A 17,500-nucleotide genomic window follows, 5' to 3' on the forward strand; every position below is an offset into this window, starting at 1 on the left:
AGTTGGCCTATCCGGCCTAGAGTCACTGTTCCCCGGCCACATTTGGCAGTAGGTCCCTGGGAGGAATAATGCCCATGGAAGTAGGAGCTACTACCTCCAAAGGGTAAAGACACTTGGCTCTAAGTGCCCGAGAGGTGTAATGCCCTTGGAAGTAAGAGCTCCTACTTCCAAAGGGGCAAGTCAGCGGGAGAAGCCAGTTGGCCTATCCGGCCAAGAGTCACTGTTCCCCGGCCACACTTGGCAGTAAGTCCCGGGGAGGAATAATGCCCATGGAAGTAAGAGCTCCTACTTCCAAAGGGGCAAGTCAGCGGGAGAAGCCAGTTGGCCTATCCGGCCAAGAGTCACTGTTCCCCGGCTACACTAGGCAGTAGGTCCCGGGGAGGAATAATGCCCATGGAAGTAGGAGCTACTACTTCCAAAGGGGCAAGTCAGCGGGAGAAGCAAGTTGGCCTATCCGGCCAAGAGTCACTGTTCCCCGGCCACACTTGGCAGTAGGTCCCGGGGAGGAATAATGCCCATGGAAGTAGGAGCTACTACTTCCAAAGGGGCAAGTCAGCGGGAGAAGCCAGTTGGCCTATCCGGCCAAGAGTCACTGTTCCCCGGCTACACTAGGCAGTAGGTCCCGGGGAGGAATAATGCCCATGGAAGTAGGAGCTACTACTTCCAAAGGGGCAAGTCAGCGGGAGAAGCCAGTTGGCCTATCCGGCCAAGAGTCACTAATCCCCGGCCACACTTGGCAGTAGGTCCCGGGGAGGAATAATGCCCATGGAAGTAGGAGCTACTACTTCCAAAGGGGCAAGTCAGCGGGAGAAGCCAGTTGGCCTATCCGGCCTAGAGTCACTGTTCCCCGGCCACATTTGGCAGTAGGTCCCGGGGAGGAATAATGCCCATGGAAGTAGGAGCTACTACCTCCAAAGGGTGAAGACACTTGGCTCTAAGTGCCCGAGAGGTATAATGCCCATGGAAGTAAGAGCTCCTACTTCCAAAGGGGCAAGTCAGCGGGAGAAGCCAGTTGGCCTATCCGGCCAAGAGTCACTGTTCCCCGGCCACACTTGGCAGTAGGTCCCGGGGAGGAATAATGCCCATGGAAGTAGGAGCTACTACTTCCAAAGGGGCAAGTCAGCGGGAGAAGCCACTCGGCCTATCCGGCCAAGGGTCACTGTTCCCCGGCCACACTTGGCAGTAGGTCCCGGGGAGGAATAATGCCCATGGAAGTAGGAGCTACTACTTCCAAAGGGGCAAGTCAGCGGGAGAAGCCAGTTGGCCTATCCGGCCTAGAGTCACTGTTCCCCGGCCACATTTGGCAGTAGGTCCCGGGGAGGAATAATGCCCATGGAAGTAGGAGCTACTACCTCCAAAGGGTGAAGACACTTGGCTCTAAGTGCCCGAGAGGTATAATGCCCATGGAAGTAAGAGCTCCTACTTCCAAAGGGGCAAGTCAGCGGGAGAAGCCAGTTGGCCTATCCGGCCAAGAGTCACTGTTCCCCGGCCACACTTGGCAGTAGGTCCCGGGGAGGAATAATGCCCATGGAAGTAAGAGCTCCTACTTCCAAAGGGGCAAGTCAGCGGGAGAAGCCAGTTGGCCTATCCGGCCAAGAGTCACTGTTCCCCGGCTACACTAGGCAGTAGGTCCCGGGGAGGAATAATGCCCATGGAAGTAGGAGCTACTACTTCCAAAGGGGCAAGTCAGCGGGAGAAGCCAGTTGGCCTATCCGGCCAAGAGTCACTGTTCCCCGGCCACACTTGGCAGTAGGTCCCGGGGAGGAATAATGCCCATGGAAGTAGGAGCTACTACTTCCAAAGGGGCAAGTCAGCGGGAGAAGCCAGTTGGCCTATCCGGCCTAGAGTCACTGTTCCCCGGCCACATTTGGCAGTAGGTCCCGGGGAGGAATAATGCCCATGGAAGTAGGAGCTACTACCTCCAAAGGGTGAAGACACTTGGCTCTAAGTGCCCGAGAGGTATAATGCCCATGGAAGTAAGAGCTCCTACTTCCAAAGGGGCAAGTCAGCGGGAGAAGCCAGTTGGCCTATCCGGCCAAGAGTCACTGTTCCCCGGCCACACTTGGCAGTAGGTCCCGGGGAGGAATAATGCCCATGGAAGTAGGAGCTACTACTTCCAAAGGGGCAAGTCAGCGGGAGAAGCGACTTGGCCTATCCGGCCAAGGGTCACTGTTCCCCGGCCACACTTGGCAGTAGGTCCCGGGGAGGAATAATGCCCATGGAAGTAGGAGCTACTACTTCCAAAGGGGCAAGTCAGCGGGAGAAGCCACTTGGCCTATCCGGCCAAGAGTCACTGTTCCCCGGCCACACTTGGCAGTAGGTCCCGGGGAGGAATAATGCCCATGGAAGTAGGAGCTCCTACTTCCAAAGGGGCAAGTCAGCGGGAGCAGCCAGTTGGCCTATCCGGCCAAGGGTCACTGTTCCCCGGCCACACTTGGCAGTAGGTCCCGGGGAGGAATAATGCCCATGGAAGTAGGAGCTACTACTTCCAAAGGGGCAAGTCAGCGGGAGAAGCCACTTGGCCTACCCGGCCAAGGGTCACTGTTCCCCGGCCACACTTGGCAGTAGGTCCCGGGGAGGAATAATGCCCATGGAAGTAGGAGCTACTACTTCCAAAGGGGCAAGTCAGCGGGAGAAGCCACTTGGCCTATCCGGCCACATGTCACTGTCCCCCGGCCTGACTTGGCGGCAAGTCCCGGGGAGGAATGATGCCCATGGAAGTAGGAGCTACTACTTCCAAAGGGTGAAGACACTTGGCTGTAGGTCAGCGAGAGGAATAATGCCCATGGAAGTGAGAGCTACTACTTCCAAAGGGGCACTTAAGCGGGAGCAGCCAGTTGGCCTATCCGGCCAAGTGTCACTGTCCCCCGGCTAGACTTGGCGGCAAGTCCCGGGGAGGAATAATGCCCATGGAAGTCGTAGCTCCTACTTCCAAAGGGGCAAGTCAGCGGGAGAAGCCACTTGGCCTATCCGGCCAAGAGTCACTGTTCCCCGGCCACACTTGGCAGTAGGTCCCGGGGAGGAATAATGCCCATGGAAGTAAGAGCTCCTACTTCCAAAGGGGCAAGTCAGCGGGAGAAGCCAGTTGGCCTATCCGGCCAAGAGTCACTGTTCCCCGGCCACACTTGGCAGTAGGTCCCGGGGAGGAATAATGCCCATGGAAGTAAGAGCTCCTACTTCCAAAGGGGCAAGTCAGCGGGAGAAGCCAGTTGGCCTATCCGGCCAAGAGTCACTGTTTCCCGGCTACACTAGGCAGTAGGTCCCGGGGAGGAATAATGCCCATGGAAGTAGGAGCTACTACTTCCAAAGGGGCAAGTCAGCGGGAGAAGCCAGTTGGCCTATCCGGCCAAGAGTCACTGTTCCCCGGCCACACTTGGCAGTAGGTCCCGGGGAGGAATAATGCCCATGGAAGTAGGAGCTACTACTTCCAAAGGGGCAAGTCAGCGGGAGAAGCCAGTTGGCCTATCCGGCCAAGAGTCACTGTTCCCCGGCCACACTTGGCAGTAGGTCCCGGGGAGGAATAATGCCCATGGAAGTAGGAGCTCCTACTTCCAAAGGGGCAAGTCAGCGGGAGAAGCCAGTTGGCCTATCCGGCCAAGAGTCACTGTTCCCCGGCTACACTAGGCAGTAGGTCCCGGGGAGGAATAATGCCCATGGAAGTAGGAGCTACTACTTCCAAAGGGGCAAGTCAGCGGGAGAAGCCAGTTGGCCTATCCGGCCAAGGGTCACTGTTTCCCGGCCACACTTGGCAGTAGGTCCCGGGGAGGAATAATGCCCATGGAAGTAGGAGCCTCTACTTCCAAAGGGGCAAGTCAGCGGGAGCAGCCAGTTGGCCTATCCGGCCAAGGGTCACTGTTCCCCGGCCACACTTGGCAGTAGGTCCCGGGGAGGAATAATGCCCATGGAAGTAGGAGCTACTACCTTCAAAGGGTGAAGACACTTGGCTCTAAGTCCCCGAGAGGTATAATGCCCATGGAAGTAAGAGCTACTACTTCCAAAGGGGCAAGTCAGCGGGAGAAGCCAGTTGGCCTATCCGGCCAAGGGTCACTGTTCCCCGGCCACACTTGGCAGTAGGTCCCGGGGAGGAATAATGCCCATGGAAGTAGGAGCTACTACTTCCAAAGGGGCAAGTCAGCGGGAGAAGCCACTTGGCCTACCCGGCCAAGGGTCACTGTTCCCCGGCCACACTTGGCAGTAGGTCCCGGGGAGGAATAATGCCCATGGAAGTAGGAGCTACTACTTCCAAAGGGGCAAGTCAGCGGGAGAAGCCACTTGGCCTATCCGGCCACATGTCACTGTCCCCCGGCCTGACTTGGCGGCAAGTCCCGGGGAGGAATGATGCCCATGGAAGTAGGAGCTACTACTTCCAAAGGGTGAAGACACTTGGCTGTAGGTCAGCGAGAGGAATAATGCCCATGGAAGTGAGAGCTACTACTTCCAAAGGGGCACTTAAGCGGGAGCAGCCAGTTGGCCTATCCGGCCAAGTGTCACTGTCCCCCGGCTAGACTTGGCGGCAAGTCCCGGGGAGGAATAATGCCCATGGAAGTCGTAGCTCCTACTTCCAAAGGGGCAAGTCAGCGGGAGAAGCCACTTGGCCTATCCGGCCAAGAGTCACTGTTCCCCGGCCACACTTGGCAGTAGGTCCCGGGGAGGAATAATGCCCATGGAAGTAGGAGCTACTACTTCCAAAGGGGCAAGTCAGCGGGAGAAGCCACTTGGCCTATCCGGCCACATGTCACTGTCCCCCGGCCTGACTTGGCGGCAAGTCCCGGGGAGGAATGATGCCCATGGAAGTAGGAGCTACTACTTCCAAAGGGTGAAGACACTTGGCTGTAGGTCAGCGAGAGGAATAATGCCCATGGAAGTGAGAGCTACTACTTCCAAAGGGGCACTTAAGCGGGAGCAGCCAGTTGGCCTATCCGGCCAAGTGTCACTGTCCCCCGGCTAGACTTGGCGGCAATTCCCGTAGAGGAATAATGCCCATGGAAGTCGTAGCTCCTACTTCCAAAGGGGCAAGTCAGCGGGAGAAGCCACTTGGCCTATCCGGCCAAGAGTCACTGTTCCCCGGCCACACTTGGCAGTAGGTCCCGGGGAGGAATAATGCCCATGGAAGTAGGAGCTACTACTTCCAAAGGGGCAAGTCAGCGGGAGAAGCCACTTGGCCTATCCGGCCAAGAGTCACTGTCCCCCGGCCAGACTTGGCGGCAAGTCCCGGGGAGGAATAATGCCCATGGAAGTAAGAGCCTAGCGGGAGCAGCCGCACAGGCTTCCCGGGAATGTGTCACTGTCCCCCCAGGCCAGACTTGGCGGCAAGTCCCGGGGAGGAATAGTGCTCATGGAAGTAGGAGCTCAGCGGGAGAAGCCGCTAAGGCTTACCCGGGAATGTGTCACTGTTCTCGGCCACGCTTGGTCGTAGGTCCCGGTGAGGAACATGCCCATGGAAGTCGGAGCTCCAAACTCCAAATTGACCTCAGCTGGAGCACTTGCTGAGGCTGCCCGGGCATGGGTGACTGTTCCCCGGGCTCACTTGGTCGTAGGTCCCGGTGTGGAACGTGCCCATGGAAGTTGAAGGGAAGAGAACCGCGAAAGGGAGTTTATGCGCTAAGCCGCGGCCGAGGAGGGCGCACCGATCCCGGCTTGATTCCTGCCATTCCCAGTCCCCAAACCGGACTCGGCATGGTGGTTGGATCCGTGACCCTGGAACCCTGGGCGGGGAGCCTAGGGGCGAGAGGGGCCCCATGGAGCTCGGGCAGACTAGAAGTACCCTCGTCTGCCCGCTGGAGGGCGCCCTTCCCGGAGCGGAGGGGACCCCCTTGGCCACCAAGTGCAAGCCGAGTTTGGAGCTCGAAACCCGGCCAGGCTTGGTCGGAGGTCCCGGTGAGGAACATGGCCATGGAAGTCGGAGCTCAGCGGGAGCAGCCACTCAGGCTACCCGGGAATGTGTCACTGTCCCCCGGCCAAGACTTGGCGGCAAGTCCCGGGGAGGAATAGTGCCCATGGAAGTAAGAGTTCAGCGGGAGCAGCCGCTCAGGCTTACCCGGGAATGTGTCACTGTCCCCCGGCCAAGACTTGGCGGCAAGTCCCGGGGAGGAAGAGTGCCCATGGAAGTAGCTCAGCGGGAGCAGCCACTCAGGCTACCCGGGAATGTGTCACTGTCCCCCGGCCAGACTTGGCGGCAAGTCCCGGGGAGGAATAGTGCCCATGGAAGTAGCTCAGCGGGAGCAGCTGCTGAGGCTACCCGTGAATGTGTCACTGTCCCTCGGCCACACTTGGTCGTTGGGTTTCTGATGAGGAACATGCCCATGGAAGTAAGAGTTCAGCGGGAGCAGCCGCTCAAGCTTACCCGGGAATGTGTCACTGTTCTCGGCCACGCTTGGTCGTAGGTCCCGGTGAGGAACATGCCCATGGAAGTCGGAGCTCCAAACTCCAAATTGCCCTCAGCGGGAGCACTTGCTGAGGCTGCCCGGGCATGGGTGACTGTTCCCCGGGCTCACTTGGTCGTAGGTCCCGGTGTGGAACGTGCCCATGGAAGTTGAAGGGAAGAGAACCGCGAAAGGGAGTTTTTGCGCTAAGCCGCGGCCGAGGAGGGCGCACCGATCCCGGCTTGATTCCTGCCATTCCCGGTCCCCAAACCGGACTCGGCATGGTGGTTGGATCCGTGACCCTGGAACCCTGGGCGGGGAGCCTAGGGGCGAGAGGGGCCCCATGGAGCTCGGGCAGACTAGAAGTACCCTCGTCTGCCCGCTGGAGGGCGCCCTTCCCGGAGCGGAGGGGACCCCCTTGGCCACCAAGTGCAAGCCGAGTTTGGAGCTCGAAACCCGGCCAGGCTTGGTCGGAGGTCCCGGTGAGGAACATGGCCATGGAAGTCGGAGCTCAGCGGGAGCAGCCACTCAGGCTACCCGGGAATGTGTCACTGTCCCCCGGCCAAGACTTGGCGGCAAGTCCCGGGGAGGAATAGTGCTCATGGAAGTACCTCAGCGGGAGCAGCCACTCAGGCTACCCGGGAATGTGTCACTGTCCCCCGGCCAAGACTTGGCGGCAAGTCCCGGGGAGGAATAGTGCCCATGGAAGTAGCTCAGCGGGAGCAGCCACTCAGGCTACCCGGGAATGTGTCACTGTCCCTCGGCCACCCTTGGTCGTTGGGTTCCTGATGAGGAACATGCCCATGGAACTAAAGAGTTAAGCGGGAGCATCCGCTCAGGCTACCCGGGAATGTGTCACTGTCCCCCGGCCAGACTTGGCGGCAGGTCCCGGGGAGGAATAGTGCCCATGGAAGTCGGAGCTCCAACCTCCAAGTTGACCTCAGCGGGAGCACTCGCTGAGGCTGCCCGGGCATGGGTGACTGTTCCCCGGCCACACTTGGTCGGAGGTCCCGGTGAGGAACATGCCCATGGAAGTTGGTGGGAAGAGAACCGCGAAAGGGAGTTTTGCGGCTGAGCCGCGGCCGAGGAGGTCTCACTAATTCCGGCATGATTCCTGCCAGGCCCGGTACCCTATATGGGACTCGGCTGGGTGGCTGTAGCCGGGACCCTGGAACCCTGGGCGGGGAGCCTAGGGGCGAGAGGGGCCCCATGGAGCTCGGGCAGACTAGAAGTACCCTCGTCTGCCCGCTGGAGGGCGCCCTTCCTGGAGCGGAGGGGACCCCCTTGGCCACCAAGTGCAAGCCGAGTTTGGAGCTCGAAACCCGGCCACACTTGGTAGTTGGTCCCGGTCAGGAACATGCCCATGGAAGTAAGAGCTCAGCGGGAGCAGCCACTCAGGCTACCCGGCAATGTGTCACTGTCCCCCGGCCAAGACTTGGCGGCAAGTCCCGGGGAGGAATAATGCCCATGGAAGTGGCTCAGCGGGAGCAGCCACTCAGGCTACCCGGGAATGTGTCACTGTCCCCCGGCCAAGACTTGGCGGCAAGTCCCGGGGAGGAATAGTGCCCATGGAAGTAGCTCAGCGGGAGCAGCCACTCAGGCTACCCGGGAATGTGTCACTGTCCCCCGGCCAGACTTGGCGGCAGGTCCCGGGGAGGAATAGTGCTCATGGAAGTAGCTCAGCGGGAGCAGCCACTCAGGCTACCCGAGAATGTGTCACTGTCCCTCGGCCACCCTTGGTCGTTGGGTTCCTGATGAGGAACATGCCCATGGAACTAAAGAGTTCAGCGGGAGCATCCGCTCAGGCTACCCGGGAATGTGTCACTGTCCCCCGGCCAGACTTGGCGGCAGGTCCCGGGGAGGAATAGTGCCCATGGAAGTCGGAGCTCCAACCTCCAAGTTGACCTCAGCGGGAGCACTCGCTGAGGCTGCCCGGGCATGGGTGACTGTTCCCCGGCCACACTTGGTCGGAGGTCCCGGTGAGGAACATGCCCATGGAAGTTGGTGGGAAGAGAACCGCGAAAGGGAGTTTTGCGGCTGAGCCGCGGCCGAGGAGGTCTCACTAATTCCGGCATGATTCCTGCCAGGCCCGGTACCCTATATGGGACTCGGCTGGGTGGCTGTAGCCGGGACCCTGGAACCCTGGGCGGGGAGCCTAGGGGCGAGAGGGGCCCCATGGAGCTCGGGCAGACTAGAAGTACCCTCGTCTGCCCGCTGGAGGGCGCCCTTCCCGGAGCGGAGGGGACCCCCTTGGCCACCAAGTGCAAGCCGAGTTTGGAGCTCGAAACCCGGCCAGGCTTGGTCGGAGGTCCCGGTGAGGAACATGGCCATGGAAGTCGGAGCTCAGCGGGAGCAGCCACTCAGGCTACCCGGGAATGTGTCACTGTCCCCCGGCCAAGACTTGGCGGCAAGTCCCGGGGAGGAATAGTGCCCATGGAAGTAGCTCAGCGGGAGCAGCCACTCAGGCTACCCGGGAATGTGTCACTGTCCCCCGGCCAAGACTTGGCGGCAAGTCCCGGGGAGGAATAGTGCCCATGGAAGTAGCTCAGCGGGAGCAGCCACTCAGGCTACCCGGGAATGTGTCACTGTCCCCCGGCCAAGACTTGGCGGCAAGTCCCGGGGAGGAATAATGCCCATGGAAGTGGCTCAGCGGGAGCAGCCACTCAGGCTACCCGGGAATGTGTCACTGTCCCCCGGCCAAGACTTGGCGGCAAGTCCCGGGGAGGAATAATGCCCATGGAAGTGGCTCAGCGGGAGCAGCCACTCAGGCTACCCGGGAATGTGTCACTGTCCCTCGGCCACACTTTGCCGTAGGTCCCGGTGAGGAACATGCCCATGGAAGTCGGAGCTCCAACCGGGTGAAGCCGCCGAGAGCTAGCCGGGAATAGGGCGCCAAACCCGGCTACCGCCCTCCAGGCTTGCCCCGGTCGAAAGACCTACGTCCTCGCAGCAGCACCAAGCGAAAAATTCTCTAAGTGTGGGAGAACCGGGGACCCGACCGGTGGCACTCTGCCTCTCGCTGCCGCCCTCCTGGAAGCGTCCTCGGTCACTCGGAGTACGGCAGATTCCAGAGCTCCGGAATGGTGAAAAAGAACCGGAGAGAGGGCGACTCTGGTTTCTCACTGCCGGGCGAGGACCACCGCAGGCGGCGGGGACGTCTGACAGGAGACGGCGCCGCGGCAGGCTTTCTAAGTGGCTGGGCTTTTTGTCCTCGGCGAAAGTCGAAAAAATTTTGCGGTCCGAGCTGCCCTGCTCCTGCCGGGGAAGGCTTACCGCCGGCGGCTGCCAACCCCTGGCTTGCCCGCCGGATCGCCTTCGAAGGCTGCTGAAAAAGAACCCCGAGACGGGCACCTCTCGGAAGAACCGCAGACCAAAACCGACCGGTCCGACTTTCAGTGCACCTTCGGCGGCAGAGAGAAGCAGCAAAAATACCGGTCAGAGAAGGGGAGTTTTGGTCGACTCTGCCAGGCTTTTGCACTAAGTCAGATCCGTAATGCCAGCGGGACTGAGTCGCTTTTGCGTGCCGTGGTCCTGGAGGCCTGCTCGGACAGGGCGGTCCTTCGGGTCCCGCGGGAAGGGGCATTTCATGTTCCTCTGCGGGAGGTGATCCATTTTCTGCGGGAAATGGCGAGCCCCTTCGGCTACAAGAGTGTGTAGGTCCCGCTCAACAGTCTACGTCCTTAACCATCGGGGACTTTGTAGATTGTGCCCGTAATCGCTCTCCGCAGAACAGAGCGGGAGGTCTCCGCGGCGGAGGCCGGAGAGGGCGCGAGGTGAGCGGCATGGTATGACTGGGTTCGTGCCGCTCACTGGTACCCGGAGCGTGGCGCCCTCCGGGTAAAAGGCTAGCCGGGGCGAGCAGGTGGGTTGACGGGCGCATAAGCCACGCCGTCCCCGCCATACAAGGTGCCGGTGGCCTGGCGAACCACCGGCGTAAGGCTAGCCAGGGCGGACCGCGGGGCAGAGGGCGCTTAAGCCACGCTCTCTCTCCATCCCACCAGTACAAACGGGGAAAAAAATTTCAAAGTGTGGGAGAACCGGGGACCCGACCGGTGGCACTCTGCCTCTCGCTGCCGCCCTCCTGGAAGCGTCCTCGGTCACTCGGAGTACGGCAGATTCCAGAGCTCCGGAAGGGTGAAAAAGAACCGGAGAGAGGGCGACTCTGGTTTCTCACTGCCGGGCGAGGACCACCGCAGGCGGCGGGGACGTCTGACAGGAGACGGCGCCGCGGCAGGCTTTCTAAGTGGCTGGGCTTTTTGTCCTCGGCGAAAGTCGAAAAAATTTTGCGGTCCGAGCTGCCCTGCTCCTGCCGGGGAAGGCTTACCGCCGGCGGCTGCCAACCCCTGGCTTGCCCGCCGGATCGCCTTCGAAGGCTGCTGAAAAAGAACCCCGAGACGGGCACCTCTCGGAAGAACCGCAGACCAAAACCGACCGGTCCGACTTTCAGTGCACCTTCGGCGGCAGAGAGAAGCAGCAAAAATACCGGTCAGAGAAGGGGAGTTTTGGTCGACTCTGCCAGGCTTTTGCACTAAGTCAGATCCGTAATGCCAGCGGGACTGAGTCGCTTTTGCGTGCCGTGGTCCTGGAGGCCTGCTCGGACAGGGCGGTCCTTCGGGTCCCGCGGGAAGGGGCATTTCATGTTCCTCTGCGGGAGGTGATCCATTTTCTGCGGGAAATGGCGAGCCCCTTCGGCTACAAGAGTGTGTAGGTCCCGCTCAACAGTCTACGTCCTTAACCATCGGGGACTTTGTAGATTGTGCCCGTAATCGCTCTCCGCAGAACAGAGCGGGAGGTCTCCGCGGCGGAGGCCGGAGAGGGCGCGAGGTGAGCGGCATGGTATGACTGGGTTCGTGCCGCTCACTGGTACCCGGAGCGTGGCGCCCTCCGGGTAAAAGGCTAGCCGGGGCGAGCAGGTGGGTTGACGGGCGCATAAGCCACGCCGTCCCCGCCATACAAGGTGCCGGTGGCCTGGCGAACCACCGGCGTAAGGCTAGCCAGGGCGGACCGCGGGGCAGAGGGCGCTTAAGCCACGCTCTCTCTCCATCCCACCAGTACAAACGGGGAAAAAATTTCAAAGTGTGGGAGAACCGGGGACCCGACCGGTGGCACTCTGCCTCTCGCTGCCGCCCTCCTGGAAGCGTCCTCGGTCACTCGGAGTACGGCAGATTCCAGAGCTCCGGAATGGTGAAAAAGAACCGGAGAGAGGGCGACTCTGGTTTCTCACTGCCGGGCGAGGACCACCGCAGGCGGCGGGGACGTCTGACAGGAGACGGCGCCGCGGCAGGCTTTCTAAGTGGCTGGGCTTTTTGTCCTCGGCGAAAGTCGAAAAAATTTTGCGGTCCGAGCTGCCCTGCTCCTGCCGGGGAAGGCTTACCGCCGGCGGCTGCCAACCCCTGGCTTGCCCGCCGGATCGCCTTCGAAGGCTGCTGAAAAAGAACCCCGAGACGGGCACCTCTCGGAAGAACCGCAGACCAAAACCGACCGGTCCGACTTTCAGTGCACCTTCGGCGGCAGAGAGAAGCAGCAAAAATACCGGTCAGAGAAGGGGAGTTTTGGTCGACTCTGCCAGGCTTTTGCACTAAGTCAGATCCGTAATGCCAGCGGGACTGAGTCGCTTTTGCGTGCCGTGGTCCTGGAGGCCTGCTCGGACAGGGCGGTCCTTCGGGTCCCGCGGGAAGGGGCATTTCATGTTCCTCTGCGGGAGGTGATCCATTTTCTGCGGGAAATGGCGAGCCCCTTCGGCTACAAGAGTGTGTAGGTCCCGCTCAACAGTCTACGTCCTTAACCATCGGGGACTTTGTAGATTGTGCCCGTAATCGCTCTCCGCAGAACAGAGCGGGAGGTCTCCGCGGCGGAGGCCGGAGAGGGCGCGAGGTGAGCGGCATGGTATGACTGGGTTCGTGCCGCTCACTGGTACCCGGAGCGTGGCGCCCTCCGGGTAAAAGGCTAGCCGGGGCGAGCAGGTGGGTTGACGGGCGCATAAGCCACGCCGTCCCCGCCATACAAGGTGCCGGTGGCCTGGCGAACCACCGGCGTAAGGCTAGCCAGGGCGGACCGCGGGGGAGAGGGCGCATAAGCCACGCCGACCCCGCTGTACAAGGTGCCGGTGGCCTGGCGAACCACCGGCGTAAGGCTAGCCAAGGGCGTACCGCGGGGCAGAGGGCGCATAAGCCACGCTCTCTCTCCATCCCACCAGAACAAACGGGGAAAAATTTTCAAAGTGTGGGAGAACCGGGGACCCGACCGGTGGCACTCTGCCTCTCGCTGCCGCCCTCCTGGAAGCGTCCTCGGCCACTGGGTGTCCGGCAGATTTCAGAGCTCCGGAATGGTGAAAAAGAACCGGTGAGAGGGCGAATCCGGCTTCTCTCTGCCGGGCGAGGACCACCGCAGGCGGCATGGGAAGTCTGACAGGAGACGGCGCGGCGGGCAGGCTTTAAAAGTGCATGGGCTTTTGGCCTCGGCGAAAGTCGAAAAAATTTTGCGGTCCGAGCGGCCCTGCTCCTGCCGGGGAAGGCTCACCGCCGGCGGCTGCCAACCCCTGGCTTGCCCGCCGGATGGCCTTCGAAGGCTGCTGAAAAAGAACCCCGAGACGGGCACCTCTCGGAAGAACCGCAGACCAAAACGAACCGATCCCACCCTCAGTGCACCTTCGGCGGCAGAGAAAAGCATCAAAAATACCGGTCAAAGAAGCGAGGTTTTGGTCGACTCTGCCAGGTTTTTGCACTAAGTCAGATTTGTAATGCCAGCGGGACTGAGTCGCTTTTGCGTGCCGTGGTCCTGGAGGCCTGCTCGGACAGGGCGGTCCTTCGGGTCCCGCGGGAAGGGGCATTTCATGTTCCTCTGCGGGAGGTGATCCATTTTCTGCGGGAAATGGCGAGCCCCATCGGCTACAAGAGTGTGTAGGTCCCGCTCAACAGTCTACGTCCTTAACCATCGGGGACTTTGTAGATTTTGCCCATAATCGCTCTCCGCAGAACAGAGCGGGAGGTCTCCGCGGCGGAGGCCGGAGAGGGCGCGAGGTGAGCGGCATGGTATGACTGGGTTCGTGCCGCTCACTGGTACCCGGAGCGTGGCGCCCTCCGGGTAAAAGGCTAGCCGGGGCGAGCAGGTGGGTTGACGGGCGCATAAGCCACGCCGTCCCCGCCATACAAGGTGCCGGTGGCCTGGCGAACCACCGGCGTAAGGCTAGCCAGGGCGGACCGCGGGGGAGAGGGCGCATAAGCCACGCCGACCCCGCTGTACAAGGTGCCGGTGGCCTGGCGAACCACCGGCGTAAGGCTAGCCAAGGGCGTACCGCGGGGCAGAGGGCGCATAAGCCACGCTCTCTCTCCATCCCACCAGAACAAACGGGGAAAAATTTTCAAAGTGTGGGAGAACCGGGGACCCGACCGGTGGCACTCTGCCTCTCGCTGCCGCCCTCCTGGAAGCGTCCTCGGCCACTCGGTGTCCGGCAGATTTCAGAGCTCCGGAATGGTGAAAAAGAACCGGTGAGAGGGCGACTCCGGATTCTCTCTGCCGGGCGAGGACCACCGCAGGCGGCATGGGAAGTCTGACAGGAGACGGCGCTGCGGGCAGGATTTCGAAGTGCATGGGCTTTTGGCCTCGGCGAAAGTCGAAAAAATTTTGCGGTCCGAGCTGCCCTGCTCCTGCCGGGGAAGGCTCACCGCCGGCGGCTGCCGACCCCTGGCTTGCCCGCCGGATGTCCTTCGAAGGCTGCTGAAAAAGAACTGCCAGGCGGGCACCTCTCGGAAGAACCGCAGACAAAAACATAAAAATTTTGGGCGATCCGACCCTCAGTGCACCTTCGGCGGCAGAGAAAAGCATCAAAAATACCGGTCAAAGAAGCGAGGTTTTGGTCGACTCTGCCAGGTTTTTGCACAAAGTGTTGGCATCGTGCGGCGTCGCGCTTTGCTGTACCGTATCCCCAATGGAGTGGCGCCCGGCGGGGTAGGCTAGCCATGTGAGGTCGAGGGCGGGAGGACGGGACGTAAGCCAGGCCGTTCTCCACAAGTAAATTCCGGACGCGGAGACCCCTTCTCCGCCCTACGGTCCCCAATGGGGTGGCGCCCGGCGGGTGAGGCTAGCCATGGGAGGACGGGACGTAAGCCAGGCCGTTCTCCACAAGAAATTCCGGACGCGGAGACCCCTTCTCCGCCCTACGGTCCCCAATGGGGTGGCGCCCGGCGGGTGAGGCTAGCCATGTGAGGTCGAGGGCGGGAGGACGGGACGTAAGCCAGGCCGTTCTCCACAAGTAAAATTCCGGACGCGGAGACCCCTTCTCCGCCCTACGGTCCCCAATGGGGTGGCGCCCGGCGGTTGAGGCTAGCCATGTGAGGTCGAGGGCGGGAGGACGGGACGTAAGCCAGGCCGTTCTCCACAAGTAAAATTCCGGACGCGGAGACCCCTTCTCCGCCCTACGGTCCCCAATGGGGTGGCGCCCGGCGGGTGAGGCTAGCCATGTGAGGTCGAGGGCGGGAGGACGGGACGTAAGCCAGGCCGTTCTCCACAAGTAAAATTCCGGACGCGGAGACCCCTTCTCCGCCCTACGGTCCCCAATGGGGTGGCTCCCGGCGGGTGAGGCTAGCCATGTGAGGTCGAGGGCGGGAGGACGGGACGCAAGCCAGGCCGTTCTCCACAAACTCCCAGCGGTAGAGTCTCGGCTCTCCGCTCTTTTGATCGATCTGACACAGCGCGATCCGGCGGGGCAAGGCACTTTGCTCGGTCAGGGGTATTGGCCCCGGCCGGTTTATGGTAAAGCGTTCCTTAGCCTCAGTCTTGGTCGCGCATCAATCCCCCGCTCCCCGTGAGCGGCTGTCGTCCTCTGCCTAAGGTTGTGTAGCGCGGTGCCAGTGTGGTCCTCGCACGGCCCCGCTCCTGCCACAAGCGGTAGGACTCTCTGCTTCGGCTGAGGTTTGCTACGAAGCGTATGGAACGGGCGTACTCCACCGTACCGTGGGTGGGGGGCGGCGGCGTTGGCGGCGGCAGCGTCCAGCGAGGAGCTCCGGCTCCCCGCGGTAGCGCCTCGCCTAGTGTCCCTCGGGCAAGTCCAATCGCCCCCCGCCCGGTCGGAGAGCGCAGACACTTCTGTGTCCACGGTTTATTTCCGCAGCACGAAAAGGGACGGCTCCCGCTTGCTCCTCGCGGGGACGAGGCTTAGACCCACCGTGGCGCTTCCGCGGTAGGTAGGGTCGTCTGCCGTAGGAGCGGTAGCGGTCGAGTGGTCCCCAGTGTACCCTGTTAGCGCTGCCCGCCTACGCCTGAAGAGCTGCGGACCGAGAAAAAGGTTCGCTCCGCTGCTGACGGCGAAGCGCGCGGCACGCCGCGGAAGAGGAGAGGGAGCGGTCGCCCCCGGGGCGGCTCCCCTCCGAGTCCGGCAGAAGCAGAGATTGTAGCGGAGGGGGGGGGTTTTCTAAATTCCCCGGGCGTGTTATCCCCAGCGGTAGCCTTCGAACTCTTCAACCGCAAGCACGATCGCACGTTCACAGCACCCGTCACTAGGAGCCGGGCCAGAGGCGGGCGGCAGACGAAACCGACATGAGCGCTTAAGGGTATTGCACCCCCGGCGCCCAGACCCTGGAAATTGAGTCTGCCCCCAAAGCCCACCCGCGTCCTCCTTGGCGCTCCCGGAGTACATGGTCGTAGATGGGCCATCGGTCGCTAATGCCAAACTGCGTCCCAGGGGTGCGTCCCCTCTGACCAACGGCAGACCCATCCCTCTCGCCAATCCGCGGATCCCCGCCAGGTCCCGAACAGGGCTCGTCCTTTAGCGTTTCAAATGCGCCCTCCCCGCCATACGAGGGGTTGAGGACCGTAGCCTTCCCTTACGAGAGGCACCAGGGGTGCGCCTGCTCGAGGGCCCGGCCGTGGGCGTAACGCTTGGGCCGCCCGGGGGAGTCGGTAGACCATGGGAGACCAACACTCGCACCCGAACGTTGCCCGTGCTTTGTGGAAGAGAGCTTCTTTTGCGAGGTTGTCGCTGCGGATGGCGCCCGGACAAACCCTATCCCTAATACTTCTGGGGAATTGGCGTCTAAGCCACCCTGCTCGGTATCCCTGCACCCACGAAGGGGGCCGTGGAAGGCTTGGGGTCTCGCCGGCGAAACCGACCGGATGCCCGGGGTACTGAACCCCCGGGGTCCCACCCTGGAAATTGAGCCGTCCGACCCCGCCACGTCTTCCTAGTGCTCTCCTTGGCTCCCCCGCCTGTGGGCGTCGTTAGGGGCTGCGGTCATCAGCGCCGGCTAAGCTTCGGCAACACGGCCGACCCACCCCTTCGGCGCCTGGGGGAGCCTGGTCCCAGTCCGGGCCGTTCCGTAGGGGCGGCTATCCCTTACATGAGGGACTCGGTGCGTCCGCTCGGGCTGCGGGGCTCCGGCTCCGACAGCCGGGGAGCTGGTTTTGACCGCGGGCCTCGACGGGAGCCGGCAGGGACCGGACTTAGGCGTCAAGCCGAAAATAACCCCGGCACCCTCGCGTGCTTCCAAAGCGAGGGGACCTTTGGCCGAGCGGGGGCACCGGAAGCCGAACCGACCCCAACCCCTCTTCCTACCCCAGGGCTGGGCTGACCAATCCCCTGATCGGGTCTAAAATGGAAGAAGGGGATTCGAGGGAAGGGGCTGGCGGAAGGCAGTTGCCCGACGGAGTAGGCGAAGGCCAGGCCGTTTCCGAGTCCCGAGCAGAGGAGGGCGAACTCGGCTCTTCATCGACCGACGGCGAGGCGAGGGCGGTGGCTGCCGCGGGGAAGACTCCATTGCTCGTCAGCGCGCTAGGAGCGGGGCCGACTGGCTGCTCGGGGTATGGCATCCCCGGGGGCCCACCCTGGAAATCTTCGCTCCTCAGCCGCTGCAGGTTATAAGGTCCCGCCGCGCGTAAGCGCTCAACTCTCCGACCCACGGATGTCGAGCCCATGGTGAGCCGGCCGTTTCGTACGGGGAAAAGGGGTCCTCTGGCCCCACATCGATCGAGGGGGGTTTAGATCCGCGGAGGCACGCACCGCGAGGCGAATCGCTGCTTTTCCCCAAGAGGTTAACCTTCAAACCACCGAGTAGGTTCGGGGCAGGGCCGACAGTCTGCACTGGGGTATTGCATCCCTGGTGGGGCGACCCTGGAAATCTCTGCCCCTTTCCACTCTTTCGGTT

The sequence above is a fragment of the Engystomops pustulosus genome, unplaced genomic scaffold (genome assembly GCF_040894005.1).
Source record: "Engystomops pustulosus unplaced genomic scaffold, aEngPut4.maternal MAT_SCAFFOLD_523, whole genome shotgun sequence".
NCBI classification, from domain to species: domain Eukaryota; kingdom Metazoa; phylum Chordata; class Amphibia; order Anura; family Leptodactylidae; genus Engystomops; species Engystomops pustulosus.